Source organism: Psammomys obesus, unplaced genomic scaffold (genome assembly GCF_907164565.1).
Source record: "Psammomys obesus unplaced genomic scaffold, mPsaObe1.curated_primary_1811, whole genome shotgun sequence".
Classification (NCBI taxonomy): domain Eukaryota; kingdom Metazoa; phylum Chordata; class Mammalia; order Rodentia; family Muridae; genus Psammomys; species Psammomys obesus.
Genome location: NW_026596051.1, coordinates 39,301,319 through 39,321,303, shown reverse-complemented (window position 1 = coordinate 39,321,303; position 19,985 = coordinate 39,301,319). Strand labels below are relative to the sequence as shown.

The 19,985-nt window shown below is 35.6% G+C and overlaps 1 pseudogene; it reads left to right on the top strand.

Moving 5' to 3' along the window:
• The first annotated feature begins 15,882 nt into the window (after positions 1 to 15,882).
• On the top strand, positions 15,883 to 19,449 carry LOC129688822 (39S ribosomal protein L30, mitochondrial-like; annotated as a pseudogene).
• Positions 19,450 to 19,985: the final 536 nt, after the last annotated feature.

Below are 19,985 nucleotides of genomic sequence, written 5' to 3'. Positions count from 1 at the left end.
GACTAACAGCATTTAATTCATAATGAGGCAAATGGCTCTTTTCCAAAAGATACATAGATGGATAAAACATGAAAATGTGCATATCTCTTATATTATGTAACATGAATTGTACATGATTTCTTTTCAGAGGTGTTTACAAACTATTACTATTCAGTTCTCAATTCATTATTTAATTAAAAAAATTCCATTCCACTCTAGACTTAGAGAGGTAGTAAATAGACAATATTTTTCTTCTACTTACTTTTATTACTTACATTTTATCCTGATAAGTATGCTAATCACAACAATTGAAGTAATGTTTCTGTACTTAACATTTTTCATGGAGAAATAGAAGCAAATAGTGAATAGCAGGTCTAAATACTTCTTTGAATGCTAATTTCTAGAAATCATTCTGAACAAAACTTAAATGTTTTATAGCTAAAATGAATATGAAAGAAATTAATTGGGTAAAAGAACCTCATTGTTTTTTAATGTTTTTTGAGAACTTTGTTTAGATGCCATTTTAAAATCAGTTCATGGTGGTTTATTTTTCTATTAGTTTCTTCCTTCAGATTTCATCTTAAGGAATAATAATATAGTGCAAGTGAGATTATGGTGTTTTACTAAATTGCATGCATGCAAATGCTACAGCACAAACATGAGGTCAACTTAATTTTGTAATACAGAATTAATCTATACGAAAAGAACTGCTTGGTTAAGGGAGTTTGGCCATCTCAATAAAGGACTACCATTTAAATTGTTTACTCATTTCCCTGCAATGCTTTTGCATGTTCAATAAAAATCGATGTGGGTGAAAGGCTATGAAATACTTACCAACAAAGTAGAGAGCAAAAAAAATAACAAACTAATTGGAAAATATACTTCAGCTACCTGTCATGAGCTAATTAAAAAAAAGACATTTAATGGGAAGAAGTGCAGCCCTTGGCAGAGGCCTCAGTGGCTTTCATAGATGACTCAGCACATTCAAGTCTTAAAAAGGATTTGCTCTCTCCTTATGTTCATATCTGAATTCTGTGTTATGCCTCCCTGAAATCAGCCAGTTCCTTTTAATGTAAGAACTCCAGAAGCAAAAGGCAAATTGCAACCCTACTGAAATTCTATCTACCACTATTTAATTAAAATAGCATCTTTTTCTAAAAGCTGATCTTGTAGTTTGTTTTTCTTTCTCTCACTTTATTCTGACTGATTAGTCAGAATTTGCAAATTTGCCAGAGTACAGTGGCTTGAGGACAGACATTGTGATTGTCATGTTTTGGACAGAAAATATGGAGAAATCAGAAATTCTTATTTGACTACAGATTGTTTTGCAAGGCTAGTTTTATACTTTCAGTTGCTTACCTATGCATTGCTTTGCCCTTCAAGTGACAAATTTAGCTTCCTATCTTTATAAGTTTTGGTTGTTAAATGTCAAAAGCTCCATTTTCTGCATGTATGGGATTTTAGAGATTCGTCACATGTCAACTGGTACTGTCATAGTTTTCATTTTGCTTAAGCAGCCATATTGCTGGGATTTCATGTGTGTAACTTTCCTGTTGTACTCAGAAATTCAGTCTAATAACCATTATCTTACATATAGCTGGAGCATTTTACTATTCCATCAGCATCCTATCAAGGGTCAGATTTTCTGTGTATCTCTGCAGTAAGTTGTGGCTTATCTTTTTAGTAGCCAGTACAAGACTTATGAATTGTTATATAAGTGAAATTTAATTTTCTTGGCAATATATCATAGGTGATCATTGAGTAGCTATAAACATAGACATATAAATGCATTTAGGTAAAAGACAGATTGTTAGCATATATAAAATTTTCCAAACAAATTTCTATTAAAAAAAAAAAGTATCTGCACAGATTCAGATACTCTAGAGGAAACACTGATTCTGGGTTTGGATTGGAGAATAAAAGTATTGACAAAAGGAGAAAAAATAAAGAAAAGAAAACCTATCAGAATAATTTAGTAAAATTTATGGAAGTCTAATTAAATAAGATATTTTTGTGATGCACTGAGTAGGTAATTTTTGCCCGAGCAGAATGACATTTTAAAGAGGGAGAATCAGTTTTCTCCATAGATGTGATCTTTTAGAAGCTATCCAGTCCCAAGTGATCAGCCCTAAACACATGTACATGGGAACAATAATAAGGAACTGGTAGGCAGGAGAGATGGTTGATTTGAAATAAGGAGATATGGTAAGAGTTGGAGTAGGGCAGTAGAGGTGTGTAAGTGATGCAAACACAGTACTCACGCATGGAATTGTTTAAAAAATACAATTAACTTCATCCTGGAAAAAAAGAAACTGAACACAACAAAACCAATACAAGATGATATGAATGCAGAATTCAAACATTGCCTCTGCTATTACCACATAGGACTGAGTACAATGTTATGCATTTCCAGTAATTTGAAATGACACAAGAATTTCTTTAACTGTCATTCTGAATGGAACATAATAAAAAAAGTCACTGTTGTGTGAATTTATTTCATTTTTTTTTTTTCAGATTTTGAAGGGATAGTATTTGAGTCACACACAAACACACAAAATCACACATTGGTTGATGCATTAGTCTCTACAGTCCCCTGGGACCTGCTTTTTATTTTATTTTTTTGGCTTTGTTGGTCTCCTTGTGGGACTCTTGTCCACTCTGGATCCTTCTATATCCACTTTCTTTTAAGATGCCTTGCACGCTGTCCAAATTTTGACTGTGAGTCTCTGCATCTGCTTCAATCCCTTGCTGCATGGAGACTTTTAGAGGACACTGTGGTAGGCTCCCATTTTGTTCCCTCTCTTCTACCACTTCTAGTGTCTATTCTGACTTCCTTTCTGAATGAGAGAAATAAGCATCTTCCCTAAGGTCCTCCTTGTTGTATAGATTCTTTAGAGATATAGATTTCAGTATGTTTATCCTATATTATATAGCTAATATCCAGTTATTTTTTTATAATTTTTATTTTTTTTTTGGTATTAGTTACGATTTGTTAACTTCATATTCCTGCTGTATCCCACTTCCTCTCTCCCTCCCAATCCCACCTTCCCACTGTCATCTCCTCCTTGCCCCTTTCCAAATCCACTGATAGGGGAGAACCTCCCCCCTTCCATCTGATACTTGTTTATCAGGTGTCTTCCGGACAGGCTGCAAAGTCCTCCTCTGTGGCCTAGCAGGGCTGCTCCTCCCTGGGGGTGGAGGAGGTCAAAGAGCCTACCATTGAGTTAATGTCAGAAATAGTCCCTGTTCCCCTTATTAGGTTATCCACTTGTATACTGAGCTACCAAGGGCTACATCTGAGCAGAGGCTCTAGGTTGCATCTATACATGGTCCTTGGTTGGAGAAACAGTCTCATGAATAACCCCTGTGCCCAGATATATTTGGTCCTTGTGGAACTCCTGTCCTCTCCAGGACATATTAACTCACTCCCCCCCCTTTTTTTTTATTCCCTGCACTCTGTTGAAAGTTTGGTTATGAGACTTAATATGTGCTTTGATACACTGCTAGGTAAAGTTTTTCAGAGGCCCTCTGTGGTAGGCTCCTGTCCTGTTACTTGTTTGCTCCTACATCCAATGTCCATCCCATTTGTCTTTCTAGGTGAGGATTGATCATGGTACCCCTGGTCCTCTTTCTTGTTTATCTTCTTTAGGTGTATAGATTTCAGTATGTTTATCCTATCTTATAGGTCTATATAAGTGAGTATATACCATGTGTGTCTTTCTGCTTTTGGGATACCTCACTCAGAATGATCATTTCAAGGTCCCAACATTTTCTGCAAATGTCATGATTTCCTCATTTTTAATTGCTGAGTAGTATTCCATTGGGTAAAAGTACCACAATTTCTGTATCCATTTCTCAACTGAGAGACATCTGGGTTGTTTCCAGGTTCTGGCTATGACAAATAAACCTGCTATAAACATGGTTGAGCAAATATAAATCCATACTTATCACCCTGCACAAAACTAAAATTCAAGTGGATCAAAGATCTCAACATAAAACCAGATACACTAAATCGGTTAGAAAAAAAAGTAGGGAAGACATTGGAACTCATTGGCACAGGAAATAACTTCCTGAACAGAACAGCAACAGGCTCTAAGAACAACAATTGATAAATGGGACCTCATGAAGCTGAAAACCTTCTGTAAAGCAAAGGGCACAGTCATCAAAATAAAACGACAGCCTACAGACTGGGAAAGGATCTTCACCAACCCTATATCTGACAGAGGGCCGATATCCAGAATAAATAGCTAAAGAAGTTAAAAAGCAGCAAATCAAGCAATCTGATTAAAAAATGGGGTACAGAGCTAAACAGAGAATTCTCAGTAGAGGAATATCAAATGGCAGAGAAACACTTAAAGAAATGCTCAGTGTCCTTACCGGTAAGAGAGATACAAGTCAAAACTACCCTGAGATTTCACCTGATACCCACCAGAATCGTGAAGATCAAAAACTCAAGTGACAACACATGCTGGAGAGTTTGTGGAGAAAGGGGAACTCTCCTCCATTGCTGGTGGGAATGCAAACTTGTACAACCACTCTGGAAATCAATCTGGCGCTTTCTCCGACAATTAGGAATAGCGCTTCCTCAAGACCCAGCTATACTACTCCTAGGCATATATCCTAATATCCAGTTATAAGTAGGTATATATTATTCAAGTCTTTCTGCTTCTAGATTACCTAACTCAGAATGATCTTTTCTAGTTCCATCTAAGAATATCATGATTTCCTTGTTTTTACTTGCTGAGCAGTATTCCATTGTGCAAATGTACCACAATTTCTGTATCCATTCCTCAGTAGAGGGACATCTGGGTTATTTCCAGATTCCAAGGACCATGCATCGAGATTCCCTAGAGCGCCTGTATTGATGTAGCCCACGGCTACTCAGTGTCCAAGTGGGTTCACTAGTAAGGGGAACAGGGACTGTCTCTGACATGAAATCAGTGGCTGGCTTTTTGATCGCCTCCCTCTGGGGGAGGAGCAGCCTTGCTAGGCCACAGAGGAAGACAAGACAGCCAGTCCTGATGAGACTGTTAACCTAGGGTGAGATGGAAGGGGAGGAGGACCTCCTCTATCAGTGGACTGGAGGAGGAATGTGGGAGGAAAAAAAGGGGGAGAGCTGGAGTGGGAGGAGATGATGGAGGGAGGTACAGGTGAAATAAAAAATGAATAAATTGTAATAAATAAAAAATTGAAAAAATAAATTAGGGAAATTATAGGAAATTATATCCTTTACAATACAAGTCATAGAGAGTATCTTGGTATAACTTTAACCAAGCAAGTGAAAGCCCTGAATAAGAAGAACTTCAAGTCTCAGGAAAAAGAAATGAAGATGACATCAGAGGATGGAACAATGTTCCATGCTTGTGGATCAGTAGGATTAGCAGAGTAAAAATGAGCGTCTTACCAAAGGCAATCTACAGAGTCAGTTCAATCCCCCTCAACATACCAGCACAGATTTTATAGACCTTGAAAGAATGATTCTAAACTTCATACAGAAAAAGAAAAAAATCCAATAGCTAAAATAATCCTACACAATAAAAGTATTTACTTTATTTCTAATTGAAAAATTTTCAGGGGTCTGTATTTAAGTTTCTTACCTTTTACCCAAAGCTTGTTCTGTCTTTCGTTCAAATTATTCTTTCGCTCTGTCATTTTAGTATTTTTGTCACTATATCATTATTTAGCAAGGATGTTTTCGATATAACTTGTTTTTAAAGTCTGTATAAATCATACTCAGCGTGTTTTTGATGATATGAAAGGAATTTGTTAAAAATAAAAGATTTAAAAAGATTTAAATTTAATAGAAATATATATTTGAATTAGTTATAAAGTGATATAAAATGTAGTTTTCAACTAGAAATGAAGTTGTTTAAGAAAATGCGGTGTTTATCTGTTATCATCACTTTGTTAATTGAATTAACCTGCTCTTGCTGCATCTCATTTAGTGTCTCACTTATAAATCCAGATGGTTCTAACGTTTTTATAAAAATGTTTATGATGGCAGAACCATTAGTAATGTTTGACCTATGTAACTGTAATTGGATTTATAAAAATGTTTTTGCTAATTTGGTTTGACAACTAGTTAAAAACATTGCATTTTCTTCTTTGGTACTTTATTCTATGCAGTGATTTTTTTTTACTACGAAAAATAACCATATGAATTTAGACTTTCATTATTTTATTTTTCTCATTTATTTTCCAAAATTAAGCTACTGATTTTTACATGTAGTAAGAAGATTGTCTTTAATGTCTTTTTCTTTAAGATGAGAAAGTACATTTTTCCCAGAATATAGGATTTTCACTTCAAGAGTAGTTTTCTACTGGACTCATACAGTCATCTTTTGTGAAGATTTTAGTTAATTACAAAATGTAATTTAATTTGTAATTTTTAAAGAAAAGAGGTCACTTGGAAAAAGAAACTAGGATCAATTATATTGAGTAGTTTTACTTTTTTCTTTTTTTTTTTTTTACTTCAGCCTATGACTTATAGAAATTAGCAACCTTTTGCCTGTAGAAGAAGGAACTCTGATGTAGAAACCTGGTGCTAAATGAGGCTCTTCTTTAATTCTTTCAAACAGATGTGACTTGTTACTCAGTAAACAAAAGTATGTACTGAATTAAACACTATCTAACATTACTTTAAGTGATTAGTTGAGCCCTAAGAATCTTTTCCTTTCCAGAGATGACTGAGGGTTCTACTCATATCGGTCCTGTTTCTGTAGACATAGCTGCTTTGAGTTCACGATCGTCATAACAATGACGTGCTGAGAACATGGCATTTCACAGTTATTTTCTTAACCTTTGGCAAAACTTTCTTTCCACACAGTCTTCTGCATGTTTTATGAGCATGGGAGTGGTGATGTAATGAACCCTCCACCATCCTATATCCTCAGTACCTTTGCAGCTATGTGTCTCAGTACTCACTTCTGTTTACAGGAAGGAAGAGGTATAAGTCTGAGAACATCTTATACCCATTGGAATAAATATAAACACTTAGAAGACGGTTTGATGTTATGATAATCAATTTATCTAAGGAGCAATATTCATTTCCTCCCTACAGCTTAAGACTGCTTCAGTCATGGGGTTTTGACAAGGTTTAGAGAAGGAGGTATAGGTCATGTTGGACAGGCCTGGAATGCAACCACAGAATTACTGGTTACTCTCACCATTGTCGCACCTCTATTTTGTGTTGGTCATAATTGTTTCTCATGTTGGTACTGTAGTCTATAGAATTCACTGCTTTGTAAGAACGTTCTTGTGTTTACTCCCTTTCTCCACCAGAAGCCCTCATAGGCCCATTCATAACTGTTAAACATAGTGAGTAGAAAGGAAAGTTTCAACTTGATTACAGCTTGATTTCTATATATCTTACCTCCAAAATGTGTGGTATTTTCAGCAATGGGTTTTTACTATCTGGCTTAATGAGCAACTAAGAGGAATGGAAAAAGCAAGTATTGTATCACTTTCGGGACTCTAAGACCATTCTGACCAGCAACTCCAGTGAAAGTATCATATATTTTGCATTTTGTTTTGTTTAGTGACCTGTTACTGGTAGAACCACAGTGGTGAATCCTTGTAAGGTATCTGCCTTCAAACTGCACTACATGGCTTCCAATGAGAGTGGAAGATAACAAGTTCCCACCTTTTCCCTCTTATATCCTTTATTTTAGCTAAACCTCTCTTTATTTATACCTTATCTCAACACAGGATATAAGCAGGGCATTGCATTTGATTTCTGAGAAAGTCATTTGATAATAAAATCATCTTATCAAAGCCATTTTTCTGGCCTATTTAATCAAAACTGTATAACAAATATGCATGCTAAGAATTAGTAATATTTTCTAGTAATGTTTCAGAACTATGTCTATTATTAGTGATTTTAATTCTACCACTTAAAAACAGAAGTCTTTATAATTGTATGGAATTATTTTGATATGTATGCATCTTTTTTTCCATACACAGTGGTGGTATCTTTTAAATAGATCTTAGGATGATATAGCATAGCATACACACTTAAAATTAAAAATGTTTAATAATGCACCGTTAATTTGCCTTTTACTAGTGACTTCCAAGAAAACATGTTCATTTTTTTTATTGAAAACATATAACATACAGAAAGTTGAGCAATTTACAAACTTGTCTAAAAAGATACTCAAAAGTATGTGAGACACCATAACAATTCAAAGTGTGGCTTTGAGTTTTATGTCAATGACTTTTTTACAAAAATATCTGGAACAAAATCATAGTACCTTTGATTTTGAAAAGAAATGAAAAATATGAACTTCAGATTTAACTAAGGAAGAGTAGATGCTGACATGTAGGGAAAACAATAATCTCCCCATCTATTCAAAACCTATAGAAGTGGGTACAAGAAGCTGCAAGTAATGGGTTTGACTAATTTGGGAAATTGTATTAGGTTTCTCCTGAAAGTATGAGAAAACTTTGAAAATTATCTCTTTAAAGCTATAATTGTAAAGAAAAAATAATGCAGACCAAGTAAGCAAATTAGATCATAAAAAACCATCTGGGAAATTTATTGCAGTTTTCATTTGCATATTTTATTTATTATTTTTTTTATTGTACAGCTGATTACTTATCCCAAACCACAGTAGTGCACATTTTACTCATGTGCAAACATTTCCATGATTCAATTTATACAAATGCTGATCTACAACGTGCTCATAATCCAGATGGGAAAAATATTTGCAAAAATAATCATAACTAAAGCAATCTGAGAAACTAAAAATGAATTCCAAAGGAAAATAAAAAGAAACTTTTTTGAAAACACATTCATATTGATTTTGTTTTATAAATAGTGTTTTTGAATAATTTACTACAGGTCTAAAGATGTACATTTAATTTGATATTTTTGAGAGGGTAAATGATAACTAATAATTTTTGGGCACTATGAGTAACTGATAATTGTTGTAAAGGAAAGACACTGATGGGAAGTTCCATGTCTTAAGCAAAGAACACCAATCAATTATTCTTTTATGATTTTAGGATACTGTATAAAGTCAAAATAAAAACAATAAATAGAGCAGAGTAGATGCAGTGCGTCTCTGTATATATGTAAAATACAGACAAAACAAGCTACCATGTTCTGGTGAAAGATGTCTGTTTTCAGAACAATTGCCTCAGTTCACACAAAATTGAGAAACCATTTAGTCATTCTGACATTGTAGTAATAACAATTATGAAGAAAAACCATTGGAGGTATTTTTTTAATTACAGATTTTCAAGTTTTTAAATTCATTCCTTGCTTTTGATCCCCCTTTAAAAGTTATTTTTTTATTTTATGAAATTAATTTATAATTGTATTTCTCCTTTTTTCTTCCTACAAATCTTAAAATATACCCATCCTTGATCTCTTTCAAATACATGGAGACTTTTTTCATTAATTGTATATGCATAATTACGTAGGTGAAACTAGTTCAACATAAATATGTAGATAAAACTAGTTCGGTCTGCATCTGATTTCTATGTATGTGTGTTCAGGGATTACTGTTTGGTATTAAAATTTTTAAAAATGGTATGCTTTTCCCTGGAGAAGGTTTGTTCTCCTGCTTCAGCATTCCTTAGCTGGGCCTGGGTCACTGTGTAGAGTTTTAATGTCTCATGAATGTTTCCACTCCCATAATCACATATCTCATGTTGTTGTCCTTGTTCAGTTCATATTTAAGCAGTCATATCGATGTGAGTAGCTTCTGACCTTAATAGGAGACACAGTGTAACTGCAAATTCTGGATCTTTCTTACAATTATTTTTAATTTTTATTTCTTTTTTCTTTATTATAATTTGTTTATTTCCTGACACTTTTTAACCTTTCTTTCACCATCTTCCACAATGATTCTGAACAGTAGGTACAGGAATTATAAAGTATAGAGAATGGACCCCACAGCTCTGCATTTTGATTTGTTGTAGTCTTCTGTAATGGTCATCACCTCTTGAAAAAGAGATTTCCTGATGAGTTGTGGTTTGTTGTATATCAATATGTGACAACCTACGAGGAATCTCAACATTATAATGACTCTAACGTTAAATCCCTTATTTTATGATTGTATGTTAAATATTTTAATGAGTTTGAAAATATATATTTGCTTTGTTTTAGTAGAAGAAATATAATACAGTGTATCTGTGAAACTTGACGTGATATGACTATGGTTTTAAAACCAGATGACAAAAGCAAATATGAAAAACATTATTGACACAAATATAATAGAAAAATAATATTATTTTCTGATTAATTTTTAGTCTATCATAAAAATGATAAACAAATTATATTCTTTATAAAGATCTTTAAAATCTTCTGTGTGGTCTTGGTAGAGTTTGTGATCAGAAAAATTATGATGGCTTGACTCCTTGATTTTTTTGAAATAAAAAGTTATTTTTAGTATATGTGAATATTTAGATTTATATTTGTTTTTTTTTATTTGATCTGCCTCCAAAATAGATAAACAAGAGGAAAAAAAAACACTACTTATGGAGAGACTCATACTCTGAAATTAAAGTTTTTAACATACATTGTTTACTGCTTAAAAAACTAACATGTTCATTGTACATTTCTGCAGCACTCTAAAAATGGTAGCTCAGTAACCAATTGGTTTCCCATAGTGAGGGGAACAAGGACTATTTCTGACAGGAACTCAATGACTGGCTCTTTGGCCTCCCTACCCCCCAAGGGAGGAGCAGTCCTGTTAGGCCACAGAGGAGAGCTTTGCAGCCAGTCCTGAAGATAACCTGATAAAACAGGATCAGGTGAATGGGGAGGAGGTCCCCCTATCAGTGGACTTGGAAAGGGGCATGGTGGAGATGAGGGAGGGAGGGAGGGACTGGAAGGGAATGAGGGATCGGGACATGGCTGGGATACAGAGTTAATAAAATGTAACTGATAAGAAAAAATAAAACTCAAAAAAAAAAAAAGAAATGGTAAAGAAGCTTAGATCATTCATGTATAACATTTATGAACAGTAATTAAAACTTTGATAGTAAAAACAATTATAGTATTAACATAAATGTATTGCTAATGAAAGCTTTGGTTGTAAGGCCCATCCTCTACTTTCCTGAAGGACAAATATAACAATAGTTAACAGCATGGCTGAGAGTGTTACTTCTTCATTAGAAATATGTACATAATTTTTACATGCCAATGTTATTGGCCAGTATAAAAATTAATATATTCTGACTGAATTTGGAGAATAAATTCCATTGGTAAAAATGGAAATAGATTGATCACAGTAAATGAATCTGCAGAAGAGCTTGAGACTAATATAATAAGGAAATTATGATAGGGCATTCTCATTTATTCTTTTCTCCCTAAAAATAGCCTATCACATGGATTGATTTGTGCTAAAAATGTCACTCACAATGTAAAAAGTGAGACCTTCACTGATATTGGTCAATGAGTTCAATTCCAATAATTGCTCATTTCTGAAAAGTTAGGATAAAATATTTCAGAAATTGTGCTCTAATGGAAATGAGCTGTTGGAATTCTCTTTCTGTTGAGTATAGAAGCCAATAATAATCTTGTTTATTCTTTTGAAGTATTTGTCCACATAGATTGATAATACTTAGTTGTTATTAACCATACCCCTGCTTTAATATCACTTGTGAAAAATAGATGGTTTCATTGTTTACTTAATAAAATCATGGCAAAAAAATCTTACTATATAGACAGTGATAAATATCTATAAATATTTTTATTTATATTCATATTAATTACAGTTTATTCACTTTGTATCTCAGAAGATGTAGCCCCCTCCCTCATTACCTCTCAATCCCACCCTACCTCCCTTATCTTTTTCCAAGCCCCTCTCCAAGTCCATTGATAGGGGAGGTCTTCCTCCCCTCTCCTCTGTCCCTAGCTTGTCAGTTCTCCTCAGGACTGGCTGCATTGAACCAAGGACCATTCATGGATATTACCTAGAACCCCTGCTCAGATGTAAGTAATGGCATCTCAGTATCCAAGTGAGTTCCCTAGTAATGGGAACAGGAACTGCCTCTGACATGAACTCAATGGTTGGCTCTTTGAGTACCTCCCCTTGAAAGGGGTGCAGCCTTGCCAAGCCATAGCAGGCAATTGGTGGGATCTTGAAAAGATCATCCTGAGTGAAGTATTCCAGAAGCAGAAAGACACACATGTTATATACTCACTTATAAGTGGATACTAGACATACAATGTAGGATAAACCTACACAAATCTGTACACCTAAAGAAACCAAGCAATAAGGAGAACCAGGACCGTGGGTAAGACAATCAATCCTCACTCAGAAAGACAAACAGGATGGACATTGGAAGAAGGAGAAAACAGGTAACAGGATAGGAGCCTACCACAGAGGGCCTCTGAAAGACTCTACCCAGCAATATATCAAAGCAGATGCTGAGACTCATAACCAAAGTTTGGGCAGAGTGCAGGGAATCTTATGAAAGAAGGGGAGATGGTAAGACCTGGAGAGGACAGGAACTCCAGAAAGACAGTAACAATACCAAAATATCTACAAATATTTTATATTTTCACTATATTGCTGTTTTCATTGAACAGATAGCCCATAAAATAATATAATTTGCACACAATTTATAACTTGCATCTTCATGACTTTATTAGTCCATTTATTGTTGGTATAATATAAAGCTACCAAATAGGTCAATTTCAATCCATATGTAATTTTGTTGGTTCCCCCAACTCTTGGATGCCAAGCCCAAGTGGTACAGTTTTCTGCTGGTGTATTCTAGAGGGTGTGATTGTTGACACAAAGCAAATATATGTACATCTGTTCTGGTCTCTCTCCTTGTTCAGTCATTGGACTATGAACTGTGTTGTCCTAAACATCTCCACAAAGCAGAATCATTAGATATCATTGTTTAAATAAAGTTTTACTCTCTTAACACATTATAATTGGGCTTGTATTTAAATATTTGAATCCCTGGGGGACACAGTCAAGCCATATTCAGGATGTTCTGATGGTAGTTCACAATTTCCTAAGGGATGCTGCACATGGCTTTCCACATGATTAAGGATAGCATAGAAATAGCATAGAAAGGAATGAGGTAAAAAAGGTGAAGACATAGAGGCAAGAACTGATTAGAAGTAGAAGCAGAGTGCAATTCTGTCTTGCAAATATGTGGCTGAACTTTTAAATTTGTTAAAGAATATGTTCTTATCTCTCTATGGGAGCACATTATTGGTGAGGGACAAATCTCAATAAACACTTTTAAAGCACATTTATAATCTCCTGACTTTCTCTAAATAGGCTTTTTTCTTTATGATTATATCACCTTCCAATGGTACCCATTCATTTGTGACTAAATTTCCAGCATATATATGTTTGGTGAATGTTCAAGATGTACAGCAGAGTGATATATCTGCTATTTCACTCTTTTATTTTTGGGTCCTCATTGCTATTACCTTTCAATGGATATTGAAACATATGTTTTATTTTTATGAAATAGTAAAGAAGAGAGAGGCAATAAAACAAGAATAATATATATATATAAATTATAAACTATTAATTTTAATGGAAATAGAAGAGATAATTTAATTTGAAATAAAATTGTGTATGTCTAAAATTAAGGGCCATGTACCAGATGGACAGCTTAGGCTTCATGTGGGTCCCTAGTGTGGGAAGTCAGGACTGCATTGTACAAGGGCTCACATACTAGCTTTTTGATCAGTTCTTCCTCTTGGGACTGACTTGCCAGAGCACAGGGGAAGAAGACATACTAAGTGTTCATGCGACTTGATGAGCTGTGGTAGATGGTAAAGAGAGCTCGCTTTTTCTGAGGAAAAGAGGAAGGATAATGGAGGGAAGGTAGGACTGGGATGGGAGGAGGGATGAAGCTACAATCAGAGTATAAAGTGAATAAAAATAAATATATTTTTTTAAAAAGTGGAAGTCTATTATAAGGACTGAAGATGAGTAGAAAATGGTAAATGAATCTTTAAAATTGTATAGTTGTGATAGTGCTCAAAGTTAAAGTTAGAGAGATATTTTGTAGAACCAATCCAAGTAAGAACTACAGAAAAGTTACAAAAATCCTCTGAGAAGTCTAGCCTTTGATTTCATAAAACCTACTTTATTCAGGGTTCTTTTTTCGTTTGTTTGTTTGTTTTTTAATTTTTTTTATTAATTACACTTTATTCACTTTGTATCCCCCCATAAATCCTTCCCTCCTCCCCTCCTAATTCCATCCTCCCTCCCCCTTCTTCACTCATGCCCTTCCCCAAGTCCACTGATAGGGGGGGTCCCCCTCTCCTTCCTTCTTATCTTAGTCTATCAGATCTCATCAGGAGTGGCTGCATTGTCATCTTCTGTGGCCTGGTAAGGCTGCTCCCCCCTCAGGGGGAAGTGATCAAAGAGCAGATCAATCATTTACGTCAGAGGCAGTCCCTCTTCCCATTAGTATGTAACCCACTTGGACACTAAACTGCCATGAGCTACATTTGTGCAGGGGTTCTAGGTTACCTTCATGCATGCATGGTACTTGGTTGGAGTATGAGTCTCTGGAAAGACCCCTGTGTTCACATTTTCTGGTTCTCTTGTTCTCCTTGTGGAGTTCCTGTCCTCTCCAGATCTTACTATTTCCCTCTTCTTTCATAAGATTCCATGGACTCTGCTCAACAGTTGGCCATAAGTCTCAGCATCTGCTTTGATAGTCTGCAGGGCAGAGCCTTTCAGAGGCCCTCTGTGGCAGGTTTCTAACTTGTTTCCTGTTTTCTTCTTCTTCTGATGTCCTTCCTCTTTTCTTTTCAGGAAGGGGGTTGAGCATTTTAGTCAGGGCCCTCCCTCTTGCTTAGTTTCTTTAGATGTACAGATTTTAGTAGGTTTATCCTATATTATATGTCTATATGAGTGAGTATATACCTTGTGTGTCTTTCTGTTTCTGGGACAGCTCACTCAGGATGATCCTTTCCAGTTCCCATGATTTACCTGCAAATTTCATGCCTTTACATCTCTTCAAACCCCCTATCTTAGGTAGGAGAGAAAGGTTAGGGGGGATAAAAGATGTTGACATATATATATATATATATATATATATATATATATATATATATATATATATTTATAATTTATTACAATTTATTCAATTTGTATCCCGGCTGTGGCCTCCTCCCTCATCTCCCAATCCCACCCTCCCTTTCTCTTCTTCCCCCTGTGCCCCTCCCCTAGTCTACTGATAGGGAAGTTCCTCCTACCCTTCTATCTGACCTTAGCCTATCAGGTCTCATCAGGACTGGCTGCATTGTCTTTCTCTCTGGCTTGGAAAGGCTGCACCCCTCCCCTCCACTAGAGGGAGGAGATCAGAGAGCCTACCGTTGAGGCTAGAGAAAGCCCCTGTTCCCCTTACTAGGAACTCCACTTGGATACTGAGTCTATGGTTTGCGTCTGAGCAGGAGATGTTGACTTTTTCAGAATTAATCCCTTGGGGCCATTCCTCTCTTCTTCAGGAGGATTCCAACAGTCCAGCAACAGCAAAGAGAAAGCAGCAGCTATCAGCAAAGGGCAAACAGGAATCATAGGCAGTGGCGAGATTCAGCAGAAGCTGCACTCAGTGCTCTCTAGAGCTTTTCTCTCTGGGAGAAAAAAAGTGAAGCACAGAAGGGCAGCCTTCTTTCCAAGTCTCAGGGCTCCTATTTATACCTTCTTAAAGTCCACACAAGGACGGTTTTTAAGCTGATTAAACCATGCCCCCCACAGCATCTTCTGACAAAGATCAGAAGCCCTCTCAGGAAGCTGTTTTCAGAAGTGGATTAAAAAAAAAAAAAATCCACATCTCACACTTGGGACCGAAACAAAATCACATTCACATGACACAACTGAGTGTTTAAAGAACCCAAAGCCTGAGGGACAAGGGATGCTCAGACTGGGCACAGTGGTCGCTGAATCCAAAAGAATTACTACACTTATGGCTGGGGTTTTGCTCTCTGTATTTCAGAGCCCTCCAGACAGACTACATACAGACTGTGAAAAAAGGTATGAAATCTCTCGTTGGTACTGATCAAGAATCCCATATAAAGTGTTTCAGTCTAGACCAGAAGATAATGAAAAATATGGAGGAGATCCCCAGAACCCTCATAAACTGCACATTGTTACGAGAATAAAAAGTAAGAAAAGACGTCCACACTGGGAGAATGACACGATCAAGATGCTTCGACTACAGAAGGCACACAGCCCTCAAATTCACAAGAACATTCCCTCAGTGCTCGCAGAACTGAAAGTGGTTGAACACATGATTTGGATCCAGGCCCTGCGGCCTCCCACAGGGGCTTCCCGCTGAAGAGAACACGTGGAGAACCTGCCTCAAAAGCACCACGGAGCTTGCAGTAAACTGCCATCTGACGCCTGTGGAGCGGAAAGCAAAGCCTCGAGGACACAAGCTTCAGATTAATAAAACGCTTGTACCGAGGAAACCAGTCTCATTAAAGAGTGCTAATCCAAAAATAAAAATAAATAAATGAAAGAATGACTAATCATAATAATAATAAAGAACCCAAAACCTCTGCTGCAGAGAAGTTTTGAAGTAATCTGTGTGCTCCATAAAGTCTTCTAAGAACTAGAAAGAGAACCTATGGAGCAGCTGCTGCAGATTCCAAAACATGTTTCCTGAGAATGAGAGCTGAGATATGGAGAATTTATGCGGATGGTGGAAGAAATGGAGGACAGAGAGGGAAAGGTCAAAGAATGTCTTGCTGTGAATTCTGAATCTGAGTAAATATTTCTCAAGAGGGTCTGGTATTGGGAATTTGCTGTGAGAGCATGGATACAACAGAATGATTGAGCAAATTGACGTTTGAAATATAGCACAGACATCTTGACTTCCGGCCCTGATCTACACTTATACCAAAAGTGTCCAAGAAATTCAAACTATTTATTATGTTGAAGAAATTAAATGAATTATTAATAAAGCTAGAAATTGATTGAAATATGTTTCAAGTTTCCTTTTGTGCCTAGGAGATATGACAATCTTTTCCGACAGTTAAATTTTCTTGTGTGAACTCATCCATGTGTACTGAACCAATTGCTGCTTCTTTCTTTTAGAGATAGGCTGGAGAGAGAGCGTTTTTGATGATACGTTTTGCCAGAGAGAAGCAGATTGTTGGTCCATCTCAGGGAGCACCAGATAGTACCATTCTGCCAACTTTCTTTTCTTAACCCCAGAATCTATCCCCTTGCTCTTGTGTCTCCGTTAAACACACAGAGAAGATGGGCTATGGTCCTACACATTGACAAGGTGACCACACTGACTTCATGTCTGAATACCATGTGAAACACTAGGTCTGTTTCTGCGAGGAGGTTACCAACTCAGTATCTTAACATAGCATTTCATAGATATAGGAGTATTTTCAATTCTGAAACGTGAAATGTTTCTCCTTTCTAAAAATGTATGTTTAGCTTATTTTATAATAATATTAAGTTTTTGGAGAATTCAGTTTAATAATAAGTAATATAATTCATAATGATTTTGTACTATATGTACTTGTCTCACATATATTTAAACTCTGTACTAATGATTATTAAATTAAGGTCCATATACTTATTCACTTTTAAAGATCAGACCAAATATTCCTCTCTTTAGTTAATTTGGAATTGTGTTATTCTTTTTTGTTATCAACTCTACTTTTGTGCTAGGAATACTACTACTGAGAAGGAATATTTGCCATTGGGTGACACATTTCTAGTATAAAAGTTCGTAGTTTCTGACATGAACTGATTGGTCTGCTCTTTAATTACCTCCCCCGTGAGGGGGAAGCAGCATTACCAGGCCACAGGAGAAGACAATGGAGCCACTCCTGATGAGACCTAATTGACTAGGATCAGAAGGAAGGAAAAGAAATCCTCCCCTATCTGTGGACTTGGGGAGGGGCATGCATGCAGAGGGTGGAGAAAGGGAGGGATTGGGACTGGAGGAGGGAGGGAACCACAGGGGGGATACAAAGTGAATAAAGTGTAATTAATAAAGAATTAAAAAAAAAAGTTCATAGTCTCCTGCCTGCTTTCACAGCATGAAAACTGTTGTATTATACATGACTAAAATTTTAGTTGATTTATCATCACAGTCTCATTTAGCCTAACAGACTTTATTTGACTATATCTCTCTTAATTTCATATATTCTGGCATGACTTTTGATTACTTATTCATTGTAAGATATCCCTGAGTAGGTTAGGAAACCTCAGTGAAACGTTGATTTAAGACTAGTTTGCACAAAGTCTTTTATTATTGCACATAAATATAAAAGTAATGCATAAATTATTACATGAGAACAAAACTATTCTCCCATTTGTATTTTTAATAAAATGCATTTTAAATTTATACTTTGAAAAATCTTACATGGATCCAATTCATTTTGTTTCCTATGAGATCCTTTGTAGAGTAAAGGGCATGAGCAAATCCTTATGGATTTGTCCTTATCGATAAATCCATGGGGTATTTTTGTAGGTTTCTGAGATGCGTTTTCTGGAATAGGGTTGGCCTTGGTTGCACTTGGAAAGAAGTATACTACATATTTAGAAAGTGCTGACACAGTATTACAGGCTTTTATGTCTATAACCAGTCTGTTTCCAATTTCACAATAGGTTCTAGCTGGCAGTGTTAGCATTTTCCAGAAGCTGAAATGGATCCTTTGGCTTAATAAAACTGTTTTGCTAGCAGTAGGGTTTTCTATGAAATTATTGATACACTTCTATATTCTATCATATACAGCTTTGTGAAATGTGCTTATTATTTGAAAATAGAAACAAGTCTCAAAGCTAATATGTAAAAAAAGGATGTCAATTCTGCTAATCTATAGCAGTGTCCTCAACTTTCCCAACACCACGATCATTTAATACAGTTCCTCAGGTAGTGCTTACCCCAAACACAAAATTATTTGGTTGCTACCTTATGACTGTAATTCTGCTAGCATTATGAGTCATAATACAAATGTCTGATATTCAGTGTATCTGCTCTGCAAACCCCACATGGGTTACAGCTTACTGACTGAGAACTGGTCCTTGAAGGGCATCTTAAACACAGAAAAAAGGAATGTGACCACAAATGTATTTATTTATTTATTTACTTAAAATATAAATATATATGGTCAGGTGTGGTGGCACAGGCGTTTGCATTAGCTCATAGGAGGTAGAAGCATAAACACACACACATACACACACACACACACATTAGGTAAATTGGTCTTTGTTGAGTGTCTTTGGGGAGATTGAAGAATAAAATTACTAACTATACTGAAAAGGGAGATGGACCCGCAAAACAAAACTAACAAGGGTGTTGTTTTTGATTTTTCTTGTGGTAGCAAGTGCACACTTCTCTCTTTCACTATTGAAGATGGATCCTGCACAAAAACGGTTTCTGAAAGACATCAATACAGTCTCTGGTAACGAGACCACAGCTTCTGTATTCTTTCTACTTTGGACATTTATTAGTTCTTATCCAGGGTTTTGGAATATTCATACTAGTCTCCGAGTGTCCACTTAACAATGAATTTTTTTCTGAAAATTCAACTGAGGTTCGGCTTATACACTAGACAGTATAACTAACCTCAGAGAAACAAAAGATAGAAACAGTTGTGAGAATGTGGCGTGCCAGGAGTTCTTATATGTTGTTGGTTAAACAGAGAATAAGGATATGGGGAAATTTAGATTGTTTTTTGTACCCCAAATTCCCTTAGTTGATACAAATTACATTAAACGCTGATTTTCAGCAATTCATTTGTGTGTGAGAGAGACATCAAGTAATAATTACCTTAGTAGAAATTTTTATATTTTAAGAAATAATTGTTTTATACATTATACCTCTTAAACTTTAAAACAAAAGCAATAAAATATTAAGAAAATTATCCAAAAATATGACAAAATAAGAAAAATGAGTGTGAGTAGGTTAGCAAACACATGTATACATGAATAAAATTTAACTTAATGAATTTATTTACTTCAGCATTAGACTGTATAATGTTCTATTTTATTTTTTTCTTACTTTTCTTTTATTGAAATATTTTTTCTACAAAATCAGAC